At 34.2% G+C, this 15,040-nt stretch overlaps 1 long non-coding RNA gene across 2 annotated transcripts; it reads left to right on the top strand.

Moving 5' to 3' along the window:
• The first annotated feature begins 5,035 nt into the window (after window positions 1-5,035).
• On the top strand, window positions 5,036-10,385 carry LOC127864174 (uncharacterized). Of its 2 annotated transcripts, XR_008041558.1 has the most exons (5): window positions 5,036-6,468; window positions 7,216-7,424; window positions 7,922-8,034; window positions 9,376-9,549; window positions 10,007-10,385. It is a non-coding gene; the product is annotated as an uncharacterized LOC127864174 (long non-coding RNA). The 2 variants fall into 2 exon arrangements; XR_008041557.1 differs by having other exon boundaries at window positions 5,044-7,424.
• The last annotated feature ends 4,655 nt before the right edge of the window (window positions 10,386-15,040 follow it).

Raw genomic sequence — 15,040 nt, forward strand, 5'->3', positions numbered from 1 at the left:
ATGTTACAATCGTTTATTTTATCGGGTTCGATTGTCTCGTTATTCATAACCGTTTGTGGGATCCTGCTATTATCAATTACTTGTCTGTGATCGATATGCGTAGAGTCAATTACATTAATTTCGCGCGCCTGGTTTTGTCTATTTATTTCCGAACTAATCGTATAATGTTTATCGTTAATATCTAATTCTATTTCCGTTTGTTCGTCTCGGTCATTCGTTATTTTGGTATTCGGTGGTCGACTTAGAAAGTCGGCAATTATGTTCTTTTTTCCCGATATATACTCAATTTTGCAATTGTAACCTGCTATACTTAAGGCCCATAATTGTACTTTCTTGTTTTGCATCGGAGATTCAAGAAGGAATTTTAACGGGCGATGATCCGTTTTGATAACAAATTCGGCGTTGTGTAAATAATGGTGTAATTTATTTAGACTGTAAAATATGCTGTAACATTCTTTCTCAATAGTACCATATTTACATTGCGTTGGGTTTAATCGGTGTGATAGAAAGAATATCGGTTTTTCCCCTACATAATCTCCGGTTTCATTATCCCCGCATTTTTGAGTTAAACAAGATCCAATGCATTTATCCGAAGCATCTGTATACAGAATATAACCTTTATTCGGGTCCGGATAGGAAAGGTAAGGAATTTGCGTGAACGAGTCTTTTAATTGTAAGAAACTATCTTCACATTGTTTTGACCATATAAATGGGACATTCTTTCTCGTGAGATTAATGAGAGGCTCTACTACTTCTGAATACGACGGACAGAATCTCCTATAAAATCCCGCTGCACCTAAGATAGATCGTACATCGCGTACGCACTTTGGTCTAGGGAATTGTCGGATCGCTTCTACTTTTAACGGATCTGGTCTTATACCGTTTTCATCTATAATGAAGCCTAGGTATCTAGTCTCCCTTTGTAAGAATTGACATTTTGATAGTTTAAGCTTTAGGTTATGCTTACTGAGACTTTGCAGTACTGTATCTACGTGTGATAAATGAGATTGTAAGTCAGGTGAAAATATGAGAATATCATCCAAATATGCTACGGCGAATCCTTCACAACCCTTAAGTACTTTATTAGCTAATTCTTGAAATATCGATCCCGCCCCAGACGCACCGAATGGCATAACGTTAAAGTGAAATAGACCCCTAAACTCTGAAGCAAAAGCCGTTTTTTCTCTGTCTTCTTCTTTTATAGGTATTTGCCAATAACCCGATATTAAATCTAAACTGGTGAAATATTTACTTTTCCCTAATAACGCCAATATATCATCGATTAATGGTAATGGATATGCAATTGGTTTTGTAATTTTGTTAAGCTGTCTGAAATCGACGCAAAATCTTTTCTCTTCTTTATGATCTTTATTTGAATCAAGGTTATTTTTCTTTTTGTCTACTAAAACAATAGGGAAACTCCACGGACTTCTCGATGGGCTTATTATGTTTGCCGTTAACATTTCGTCAATAGCTTTATCTATGAATACCTTATTGTTTAATGGTGTTCGATACGGTCTTAATTTAATGGGAGGATGGTCCCCTGTATCGATGTTAAATTCCATTGCTGTAGTTTGTGTTAGTTCTAAATTATTTCTTGCGAAGAGAGTTCTGTGTTTTAAGAGTATTGGAAGAATATTTTCTTTTTGATCTCCAGCGACATGTAAATCTGATAGAATCTCATCTTTAGACAAGCCTGATTTGGGTGTATTGTTTTTGATAACGCTTTCGATAGAACATATTTCATTATCTTGGATAGATTGAAGTTGGCCTATGGGACAATTACGTCTTAGTCTAATCGTTTTATGGGTATTGTTTATAATTAGAATAGGGAATTTACGATCACGCGTTGCCTTGACTACTGAGTTAACGATTGTTAAACCGGGTTCGTTATCAAAGAAAGAATTACTTATTCCAGTAAAGTCATAATTTTGATTTGAGCGTAAGCTGTTTCTTTTCGTCCTGGCAAGGAGTCTATATGCAGTTTGTGGTTTAAGAACGGTATGCCTAGTTAGCCTCGCTATTACCGAAAGGTGTACATCTTCTTCCAGAGGTACATAACAATCTTTTATTCTTAAACATCCTAGGTCAAAGTATACACGGACACCGTTGTCTTGTAAGAAATCTCTCCCTAGTATTACGTTCCTATTAATGTTTTCAACGACAAAAAATGGATGTTCAATATATATACTCCCTATTTTAAATTTTAATTTTACATTCCCGCGAATGTATAGCGAGTTACCATCGACCGCTTTTAGATTAATCTTTGTCATTTTAAGTGGTGGTTTGTGCTTTAATAGATCATAAGCTCTTTTACTAATTACGGAAAGTTCTGCACCAGAATCTATCAAGCTCCTAAATTTACAATTTCCTATTGAAATGAGGCAAGAATTTGGGTTTCCACACAAAGCAATATTATACGTCTTTACGTTTCCGTCGTTACCATAGACCCCTTTTTGGTACGACGTTCCTAGTTTTATTTATTAAGGTATGGTTTTCTTTGAGTACATTCTCTACTGAAGTGTCCCAATTTTCCACAATTCCAACAGTCTATTTTGTCTTTCCAATTTTTGTCATATTCGTTCTTACGTGCGTAATTGTTTTGACCTACCGCGTATGCATTTATTTCGTTTTTCCTACGTCTACAGTCTTGTATAACATGACCCTGTCTCTTGCAATACCTGCAAGTGTTTGATGGTCTCAAATGATCGATTTCCATGGGAACAGGTCTATTAAGTGGTGTTTGAACTTGATTATGACTCAAATGTGACCTTAATTCGAATCTTGCTCTTACATTTTGTTCGGCTAATGCGGAATTGACTGCTAACGCTAAAGTAGTTGGATTTTCTCGCATTAATTTAAGGCGTAAATAATCATGTCTCAGGCCGTCAATGAAAGTTCCAATTAACTGACTTTCGATCATCTCGAGGTTATCCTCAACATTTTCATACGCTTCACTAGATAAAGACAGAAGTCGTTCCGCGAATAATTGGACATTTTCGTCGGGTTTTTGTTTGAGTGTTTTTAAGAGACCGAGAGCATAATGAGGGTCCTGGATTTCTGCGAATCTTATCTTAAGTTCATTTTTTAAGGTTGCCCATGGCTCATCAGGAAAATCAGTCAAATACCTCTGAATGTAATCGCTAACAAGTCCCCTACTAGATTGGTAAGCTACTAACTTCAATTGATCCCCCGCCAAACGTGAAAGTACCCCATATTTCTCTATGTTTTTGATCCAATTTTTGTATTCCTTAGGATTTCCGTCATAAGTTTGAATTACTTGTGAGACGCTTTGAGTTCCGATAGCATTTGTTACTCCTCTAATTTGTTCGCTTAAATTTTGAAAGAATTGTGGAATCGCTTGATCTGCCATCTTAGATAATTAACCATAGGAAAATAAGTCAGTCACTCACCGAATATTTGCCCGTTCGTTGTGGAGGTCCGGCACGTCTTCTTCCCTCTGGCCCGTGAAAGAAGTGGTACTTCTGGTTGATCCTGTTGTCACCGCGCACCAGTTAAACACGTGTCACGTAATCGGATGTACTTTAATGAAGATAAAACAAGTCTCTGATGTCTAAAATATTTCTTTTATTTTACTCTATTCCCTAACACCAAAATTGTACTATAATAATTCCAAAGTCAAAGTAAATAACATAACGTGAATAATTCCTAAGAGAAAGCGAGGTACTGTCTGCCTATTTTGAGGGTTATTTATACTGATCCCGTTGTGTATTCGCTTAATTCGTGACCCACGCCTGTCAACAAGTAATGGACGTCAACGTGTGTATCTTGACGTATATAGACAGATGATGTATGATCCCTACAGATTTTACACCGCCTGTAATCGCGGGCCCCTATGTAATTTGACAAGCCAATTTGTGTTCACAGGTGTATTCACACCTGGAACACGTATCGGAATGTCAGTCCTTCCCGCTTAATGTATTTACGAATTATTTATATGCATTTTACGAGTCACGAATCTTATGTTTTCTGGTCCTCCCCGCTTAATGTATTTACTAATTGCTTATATGCATTTTGCGAGTCACGATTCTTATGTTTTCTGTTAGTTACATCTCGCTGAAATATTTCTATTGACTTTTCATAAAGTAATATATTCATTATAACCCATTACATTACACATCTACATAATCAATTTTCAAATTTCATTACACCCTACCCGAAGGTTCTATTTCCTAAATTAGTTTGTTTATACAACAATAACACGACAATAACAACACAATAATGTACAATGAGATAAATTCTATTATTATATATATTATATGTATACCCTACTCGAAAGTTCTATGACGTTACACAACTCACTCTTTCAAATGATTTTTTTCTATTATTATATATATTATATGTATACCCTACCCGAAGGTTCTATGAGATAAATTCTATTATTATATATATTATATGTACATTACGTTACAATTGCATTGAATTGAGACTAAAGAAGGCTTGAAAACATGACCCCAGTTTTGTTGTACAGTCCAGTACGCCCTTCGACTCTCAACTCGAAGTTTATCAGAACTCAAACTTGGCCCTTAACAATATCCGCGAGGCAAGCATATCAGCTCAGTTCTGAGCTTCAGGTGAGACCTTACAGTGTTATTAATTTTGTCAAAGATTGGGCCTAAATTCAGCCCCATTCCTCAAAAAGTCTATATTGTTTTTATAAATATTTACTGGTTAAAATTTACAATGCAATATTTGCCATAAAAAGTGTTTGATAGGTTGCAACAATGAGTTACTTGCCTTATTAAGCTGTATAAGTTGAAACTTAGTACAATTAAAATACAAATCAAAAATTCTTAATTGTTAAGTATTTGTGTTCACGTATAACTGATTATGATTTTTATCTAAATTAGAAACCGGATGTTTGCAAAGACAAAATCACTATACTGCTTTCATATCCTTATGCACACACTTTCAACGCCAGTGACTAAACTTTACATCTAAGGTCTGTCTTACAAAAACAATGGCATAAAATGAAGACATCAACTACAATGTAGTATCTTGCGTAATAAGTTGTGCACATTTAAATGTGTACAGTCTCATATTTTAAGTTGTTTAGTGTCATGTTAAAAGTTTATTGTTTTACAGTTAAAGTTGCCGAGTATCACATCTAAAATAATGTAGTCTTACATTTTAAGTTGTTAATTCTCACATTTAAAGTTGTAAAGTTTCACAGTGAAAGTTGTTTTAGTCAAAACTATTTATGGGGAAAGTCTCGCACTTAAAATTACTGAAGTCATGCCTGTTTTTTTATATTTACTTTAATGCCCCCGGTAGGGTGGCAAAATAGCAGTTGAACTGTCTGTCAGTCCGTTCGTCTGAAAACGTTAACATAGGCCATAACTTTTGCATTATTAAAAATCACAATTTGATATTTGGCATGCATGTGTATCCCATGCAGTTGCAAAATTTAAGTGGTGAAAGGTCAAAGTCATCCTGAAGATAAAAGGTAAAAACAGACAAATCAAATGGAAGTAACACGCTTAAAAGGGAGATAATTTATATGTATCATTTGGCAGGTACATATCATTTTTTCAAGGGAAGTAATATTTGTAAAGGGGTATAATCAAAAACAAAAATATATAATCAAAGCGGCGCAGTAGGGGCATTGTGTATCTGACAAACACATCCAATGTAAAAAAAAGTATGACACATTGCTATGAACTGTACTTTACTATGTATTTTTCGCGGTTTAAAACCAAAAATTTTCAATATTAAGTTTTTGGGGCATAACATATTGATACAACGCTATCCTGAGTTCTTATTGGTAAAACATTAATTGCAATATTCTAAATATTAATTATAGACGCAACGTTTGGCATTGAAGAGCAGGTGTGTTAAGTATTTTGTTGCAGGGCAAATTCATTTGTCACTAAGTCTAAACCAATCGGGTTTTAGTTTACTTTCTATTTTCTTTTCAGCAAACACTATAAGCCGCCAACATAAAAACATCGTTGAAGTGAAAGTCGATGACAATCCTGACCCCTTCGCTTAAGTAATTCAGCACAAAAACGTCTTGCGTCAGAGTAGCAAGTCCCCAAACATCTTCTCCCATGTTGGCTTCATCAACACTTCTTACAGCGGAGCCTTGGGAGTTTGACTTCCATCCCAGCATCGATGTTGCTTAGCAACAATTCAATGCTGGGAATCAACAAATTGTTCCAGACGAGTGGCTTACACAGAAACTACTTGATCCAACAGATAGAGCAGGCGTTGCGTGACTTGTTCCTTATTGCGACTGACCTCAATAAGTTGCTCTCGAATAATGTGAACCTTATGCCAGTATGTGATTGACGCCATTTAACAACAGTTGCTGTTGAGAATTCCAGGGTTTGAGGTGGCAACTTTGGTGTGGGAACTCGCTCTATCTCTGTCTATGGCCCGGTGAAAGCAGCAGCAATAAGAACAATAAGTAGTATCTTAGCGGTGTTCTGGGATACAGGGCTTCATGTATGTGCTTAAAGTGTCATCCCAGAATATCCTGTGCAGATTGCACATACATCAAGTCCTATTAAAGTGTCATCCCAGAATATCCTGTGCAGAGTGCACATACATCAAGTCCTATTAAAGTGTCATCCCAGATTAGCTTGTGCAGACTGCACATACATTAAGTCCTATTAAAGTGTCATCCCAGATTAGCCTGTGCAGACTGCACATACATTAAGTCCTAATAAAGTGTCATCCCAGATTAGCCTGTGCAGACTGCACATGCATTAAGTCCTATTAAAGCGTCATCCCAGTTTAGCCTGTGCAGACTGCACATACATTAAGCCCTATTAAATTGTCATCCCAGATTAGCCTGTGCAGACTGCACATACATTGAGTCCTATTTTCCCAGAATGAGGCTCATATACTTCACTTTACATCAGTATTTTATGTGCCTGAAAAGTTACTAGCATCAAATGGGAATTATGTGCTTTTACATTGATCACACATAGTAAATAAAATGCAAATAGCACTTGATCTGATATCAATTTTAATCATAGACGGTCAGGGCATTAAGTTTTGTATATTTTCGACCGAAATTCAGCCACTGAACCAAAAGTTTATCCTTGCAGAACAATCTGCTTTAATACAATTGTTAAATTATATTTAAATTTAGTAAAATAATTATGTAAAAGCCTTCAGCTCATTTCAAAATTATTTTCTTCATTTATTTTCAATATTTATTTAAATTACTGGATTTTGTTTTAATAGCCTGTTCCAATAGGAACCCATGCAATCATAGATCGGTACCTAGCTGAACAACAGGCTGTCTGGTCAGCTGGGCCCAGACGCCCGGTGACACTTCCTGGCCCAGGACCTTGGGGCAAATGCTCAGCTAGTCCTATCCGCAGGGTGGAGCCACACTGAACCTGGGGCGCCATACTTTCTTGGCCAGGGGCCAAGATTACCTCGTCAATAAGGTAGGTTGGTAATGTAATTAACCACTTATAATGTACAGTGTTTCACTCCAAATTTTAATTTAAATAGTTTGTGTGTGTTTAATATTGATAAAACTCTATCCAGGCTGCTAACTTAAACAAGTCATTTTTGTAAGTGTTAAATATTTATAATAGCCGCCATTTGTATTGCCTTAAAAGGGCTCAGTGGGGGGAGGGGGTACACATGTGTCCTTGTCTTTAATGCTCCCCGTCCTTACTTTCATCCTTATGTCCGTCCCACCTTTTTAGTGTTGCACGTAACTTAATAAATATTGGTCCCAGAGGGACACAAAATGTTTGTATCAAGTGTACAATATATAGAAGGCTATGTTTGTATCAAGTATTTAGTTTATATTCCATTTGTATCAAGATCCTTCAAACAGAATTTATTTCTTAAATATTTTTTACTCAAACAACATTGATTGACTTCTAATATAACTGATGCCATTTCAGAATGCACTGAATTATTTGGTTTACAGGGACACATTCCTGGGATGCCCTAAGGTCTTTCTATCTGTTCACAGAGGTCTTATACTCACAAGTTCAAGCCCAGTGAGCGATGTTCACCAAATCAAATTCTGCATCTCAATAGGTAAGTCACCTTGCCATTGCAAAAGGGGCCACTGTGGCAAAGCATTCAGGAGACCCAGTCTAAATAGCCAAAACCTTTTGATGCAATAAAGCTTTCACAAATACCCAATAGGTAAAACCCACTACAAACTGGGGTTTCTGCTCTTCAATAAATTGACCAGTTTATCTAATCTTAATTTAAGGGTTCAGCCACAAACTACTTTATCTTACAAAGAAATGTGAAGTTTAAAGCTAAACCCTCAAATTTGCATTTTAAATTTTACATCTAGAGTTATATTAAACTCAAAACCACAATAACAACAACAGCAAACAATTTATCAGCAGGTACCAACATATCTGACTCTTTCACTCTTTACAAAATCATGTTCCATATCAACTGTAATTATGGTTATTAAACTAACATTGAATTACGAATAGGGGTCAGTGATGTTTTAGTTTAATGGCGTATATAGGAGTGAACTTGTCAGTCTGTCGGTCTGACAGTTGATCCGTTTTAAGTGTTTGCTCTCTAATTCAGGTTGTTTTCATCCGATCTTAACCAAACTTTGTCAGAAGTTGTATCTAGATGGTGTCTTGGTCAAGTTTGAATATGGGTCATGCAGGATCAAAACCTAGGGCATGGTATCACTTAGTGTTTTAAACATTCAGCATGTTGTGTGCTCTCTTATTAAAGTACTTTTCATCCAATCTTCACCAAACTTGGTCAGAAGTTTTATTTAGATGATCTATAGGAAACAATTTAACATGGGCCATGCCGGGCCAAAAACAAGGTCACGGGGTCACTTAGTGTATGCTCTCTATTTCAAGTACTTATCATCCGCTCTTCACCAAACTTGGTCAGAAGTTTTATATAGATGATCTCTAGGCCATTATCGAACATGGGCCATGCCGGGCCAATAACTAGGTCATGGGGTCATTCAATGCGTTTTACACATTCAGTTTGGTGTCAGCTCTCTATGTCAAGTACTTATCATCTGCTCTTCAACAAACTTGGTCAGAAGTTTAATCTAGATGATCTCTAGGCCATGTTCGAACATGGGCCATGCTGTGCCAAAACTAGGTCACGGGGTCACGGATGCGTTTTACACATTCAGCATTTCAAGTTCTTTTCATCAGCTCTTCATGTGGGGGTGTTCGCCACGGCTATGACAAAGCTCTATTTTTTAAAGTTAATGGCTTTTTTCAGAGAGTATTAAGTGTGTTGCCCGGGTTGAACCAGCATTTTGATACTTGACACTTTTTATGAAATGCTAGTAAAGTCTTAAAAATTGTTGTTTTAATTAGCACATGACCAACTTAATTGCAGAAAAACGGATAGCATAGCGTTTGTTTGTTTTTGAAGCATTTGAACCAGCAACAGTCATCATTCGACTTTCTGGCATGTCTATGGTGTGGAACCCTCAGTCTATGAACATCATAACAGCACATGAACCAGCAGCAGCCATCATCTCAAGATTCTGGTATATCCATGGTACAGGACCCTTAGTCTGTACAGATCTTGCAGAACGAACTTCAGGTGAGTGTTCTAGTCGAGTGGATGTTTTTTGCATGCTCCCAAGTTCAGTGATGTGTGAGTACATGTAGATGTACATTTGTCTGTCCATACGTACATCCAGCTGTTGGATTTGTATGTAAAGTCTAAACTCGAAAAGTATTGCTTCTAGTGTGATTAAACCAACGATATTTGTCATACTGTGAATTTGCCTACTTGTGTATTTTGGTTCTTTGTCTTTTACATTAGTGGAATTTTGAGACAAAAGCAAAATGTTTATGCATGATGGCAAACCATTTTAACTATTTATTATCTATCATTATTTTATAATAGTCTCTGGACCATCATTGTCTCAATGGATTCAAATCAGATTAGATGTTACATTCTGAAATACCAAGTGTTGTGCTTGTTCTTGATTTTTCATCGGTATAAAAATAAAATAAAAAACTGACATCTACAGTAACGACTCTTTTTTTTTCAGATGCAATTTGAGGAAATCAAACCATCCAATTAGAAACACAGCCTGTTGCAGCAATTTTTAACATATTGACCCCAGTGAAACCTAAGAAGCTCAGAGTTACATACTGTTTTAGATGTGCTAGTCTTCACATACCTCCTGGTTTGTTCAACACTTACTCTGAATCTTTGAATGTTATGAAGTGTGAAAATGAATGACCTTGTTCAGATCGAAATGGCAGAATGACACATCACAACAAATCAAGTGGAAAGCCACAAAGTCATGTCAACAGCCACATGTTGTATGTTGCCAGCCAAGTTGTATTAAAAAACACAATAGCTTACGTTTTATGTTATATGTGACCAACCAAGTTATATTCATACAAAAACAATAGTTTATGTTTTATGGGAATGTTTATGCTGTCAGTATTTATGTTGAAATATTTTGCTAAATATAGCATGTCAAGTATTTTAAAAGCATGCATATGCAATGTCTTTGTCTATATTATCATATCACTACATATGTTGATCCTGATAATGGTAAATTAATGGGAAATACACTTTTATCAAAGACTTTCAAAGTGTGACAAAGCTGTTTAAATGAGGCTGGTAACTTGGACAACATGAAAAAAATATTGGAGTATTTTCATGTTATAACACATGTTTCAGTCTTCTGTTTTTTTACCCGTATTATAGATAAGCTATATAAAAGTAGTGTTAAGAAAGTTTTAGAAGTTTTATGCTTCAACTTTTTCTCTTTATCAATCTTTCTAAAAACTATACTAGTAAATCTGCTCATTCGGGTGGGTATTGGAACAAGAATCTTGTTTAATAGCATTCATGGGAATCTAAATAAATTATATGCAATATTATGTAATCTACCCAAAAGTATCGATTCTGTATTTACTACCAGTGCTTTGTTGATTTCAATAGATATTGTTTGTTAAATATTCGAGAATGGCTCTTGCATTTTGGGTAAAACTTTAAGGAAAATTAAAAATTAAAAACAAATAATATTTTTTAGAGTTTTATGAAAAATGGCAAAAGTTATAAATGTTAATTTGTGTTGTTAGACCATAGACTTAGATGCTCATAAGTGTTTAAATTTATTTTCGGACATAATAGTTTATAATGCTTTATATTTGTACATGCATATGAAGACGACCAGAATGTATTCTCTTTAATACCTGAGTATCTTAATCAATATCTCTTGAACTCATACATTGTAGAGGTAAATTCTGACATTTATACACAGAGCAACTGTGAAACAATAGTATTTTAAATGTACATTATTTATTTATTGTGGCAATTTCTATAAGATAAAGTCACTGTTTACATTAATTTGTACAAACCATAGTCATAAAAATATTGATTATGTGAATCCTCATATATGTATTAAACTGTTAAAATAATGCACAGTAACATATTCTGAAGAGAAAACTTAACTCAATGAAATATAAACCCCTTGTTATATTAACAGCTTTTAATTAAGAACAACTTCTTAAAATAAGTTTAATTTTGTTTTACATTATCTAAAGAAAATTAAGTACATTGTTATTTGAAATCAGTCATTTACAAATTAAGGAAGAGTGTTGTCATATGCTAACAATTGTCAAAAAATGCAATTGTCGCTATTGGTAAAGTAGAGAGCAATATTATTTGCTTAAACAAATCAAACAAAGATGTCTGCTTTGAAAGTGTATGTGGAATAAACACTTATGTTTGTGCTTATATTAAACATTAACGTATTGACGTATTGCTGATAATAAAGTTTGACATTTAATTAGTTTTGTAACAATGTGTTTTTTTACCTTTTACGTTAACATTCCCACAATTGATGTCAGTGCAGTGCCTTCAATGGAGCCATTTTCTGTATATCTCCCACTGTTAAAGTTCAGCAAAAGTTTTAAGACCAGATTTCCTTAAACTTGGGGTTGTTTATATTTAGCATTTATTGAATGCATGAAACATGTTTGTTCTGTTGTTGAATAGCTGAACATTGATGTTTGTAAATTGTGTGACATGTTGATCAAATTGATACATAGAAACAAACACTCATGCGTACATTTGTACGTTAAGCTAAACAAAAAATGTTACCAAACACAAATATAAGTATTTGGCAACAATATACAAAATTGTGCTATATTCGTAAAACCGTATCAAATGCAAGTTGAAATGTTATGTTTAAATCAAGTTGAAATGTAATGTTTAAATATGTTCGTCGACTCCAAATAAGCATTTTGAATAAGCAAATTAATACATTAATAATCTCTATGTCTGAATTGTGTAAATATCTGTAAAATAACGGTTAAAAAGGATTTTAATATTAAAAGTTAAAATAGTGTCTAAACTGTAACCGGTCATTTGTTGCATTTATTTTTATGTGTTTATATTTTCTGGCTTACTGTGCTTAATTTTGTCTATAATTGTGCGTACTTTTATTGTGGTTTTCATATTAAGACAAAGCGCACTACACTTATGCTGTTGTTTTTGTCCACCATTTTTATACAAAATGTTGTATGTAAATAATTAAGCATGTTGATGTTAAATAATGTATTTCCTGATCTAATATTGATGATGCCCTCAATAAAGTACATAACCATTTATGTGCACTAGTATTGTTTAGTGATACTGTGTTGTTATTACTAATAAAATGTTCAAGGATTGGCTTTCCACTTATATATAGCTTTCCCCTATTGAACCTGGGGAGCACATTTTGTTTTATTGTAACTGTCTCTCGCCCGTAAGTCCTGTATAACACTTTTGTCACTCTTCATTATTCTTCATAATTTTAAGAAATACATATTTCTTACAAATCCTATTTCACATTCATTTCTACAGACCATTGTTATAAAAAAATTGCTTGTGTGAATGATAATATATGTATTGAACTGTTAAAATAATACAATATAACACATTCTGAAGAGAAAAATATACTTAAGGCATCTGAAACAACTTTTAATTAAGGACAACTATGTAAACAAATATTTTTGTTAAACAGTATTTGAAGCAAATTTAATACCTCGTTATTTGACATAAGTCAATTACATATTAAGGCAGAGTCTTTTTTGATAATACTAGAAACCATTATAATTTGCTTATACAATAACAGCAAAGATGTCCGTTCACCTCTTTTTAATGTACTTTTTGTATTTATATTTTAAAAACAAAAATTGTGGTATTTTTCTACGAAAAATAAAGCGAGAATTATGTTACAATATTTAAAAGGGACCTTTTCACAGTCTTTGAATGTATTGAAGTTTGTCATTCAATGCTTTATATTGATAATTGTGAACAGTGTTTCTAAAATCTCCGGAAAAAAATACGAATAATATTAAATAATGAAAAAAGTAACCCTCAACTGGACTCTAACCACTGACTCCTGGAGTAAAAGTCTATCGCTTAGACCACTCGGCCATCAGTGCTCATGCAATGAGTGATGTATTTTATACTTTATTAAGCAATCCTCATAGTGTCACAAGATATAACCACGACAACAGAAAGCTCCACATTATTCAATCGGTTCGCGTTGCAACGCTTTATAATTTTCAGGTTTTTAAATCGTCAAACGATGCATATACTGTAATTGATATTTTAGAGCATGGTAAATGTTCAGTATTACTGTTTCCTCACAAATATTATAACTACAACGAAAATTTGCAAATCATAAACTTTTTTATTTTGTCAATTTTCCCAAACGTGGAAATGCCCCTTATATAACGCACAGCTCGAAGCCAATTATTACATATGATAAAAAATGGTATAAGATATTATTCAAGGTTAAGTTTAAGATGTTAGTTCAAACATGGCCCAAGGTAATCGCAAAAAGCAAGAAAGACACGATTACATCTGGATGAATTCTGAATTGAAAGTTTCATCAGCTTAAGTTGTTAAACGAAGAATAAATACATTAAACAGAACACGACACTGTTGTAACATTGGGCTTAGGCAGAGCTATTTTTACCATTCCCGCAGTAAAATTCATTTGTTGTGAACGGTTTAACACTAAATAATGTTCAATATTGTAAACCTTATGAACATACAAGATAGAATATCCTTTCGATACAAGTTTATTGATACGATGTGTAACTATGATCGTGCAATGTTCGCATTAATTACTTTACGATAGTAACGTGCAAATATAACTATGTAGCTAAGTCGGTCGTAATACGGTTTGTTTTGACTGCTTTGCATTGACCGTTCCAAGGCGGTGACCCCAGCTTTATTCTTATATGTGTTCATGTTGTTTTGTATTGTGCTGTATTGTACTGTTTGGGCAATCGGTCACTTGCCTAAGATAAAGGACCAACTAATTGTTTATAATGAAAATTAAATACTGCTCCAGCAGCTGGAGTTTCACTTTTTTATATTGGTAAATCGATATTTGTCGTGTTTTTGATGAGCGCTTTTATCAAGCAACCAATCTGCTTAAAATTTTGTATTGAAACTTTGGTTACTTCCATAATGTTAAGACATCTATTATAACTGTGACTGGTGAAATTGTAAAAGGCGCAAAAGTACTGATTGTTTGTTGTTCCCTTTTAATACGGATCTATTATATTAGCACACAGCGGTCTTGTTCAATAAAACAAACTGTTAATTTTTTATGGAAAGTCGTATATAAGTTGGTCTTAATCGTGGTAATATACATGCAATGTGTACATATGCACAGGTACCTGATATGCACGAACAATGTGTAAAAACACGGTTGTACTGAACTCGTGCGAAGTGGTATGCTATCGCGTATACCTTCGTTTATATAAAAATAATAAATAATAAATACATATTATAAGTATCCCACTTCCGTTGTTTTCTGCTTCCTGAACGAAGAGGTAAGTATCCATATCCGTTTTTCATGCTTCCTGATAAGTATCCCAATTCCGTCTACCCTTTACTTTCGACACACGTTGTTACTAATATTGTATTAAGCGTCATCACTATATTTTATTATTTCACTCTTACAAACGTTCTTTTAATGTTAGCAATAGTCTTATTCTTTAAAATTAACATCATAGGTAATTTGTTTTAAAGTTATATCAGAAAATAATTCAAATATTAT

This window comes from Dreissena polymorpha, chromosome 1 (assembly GCF_020536995.1).
Source record: "Dreissena polymorpha isolate Duluth1 chromosome 1, UMN_Dpol_1.0, whole genome shotgun sequence".
NCBI classification, from domain to species: domain Eukaryota; kingdom Metazoa; phylum Mollusca; class Bivalvia; order Myida; family Dreissenidae; genus Dreissena; species Dreissena polymorpha.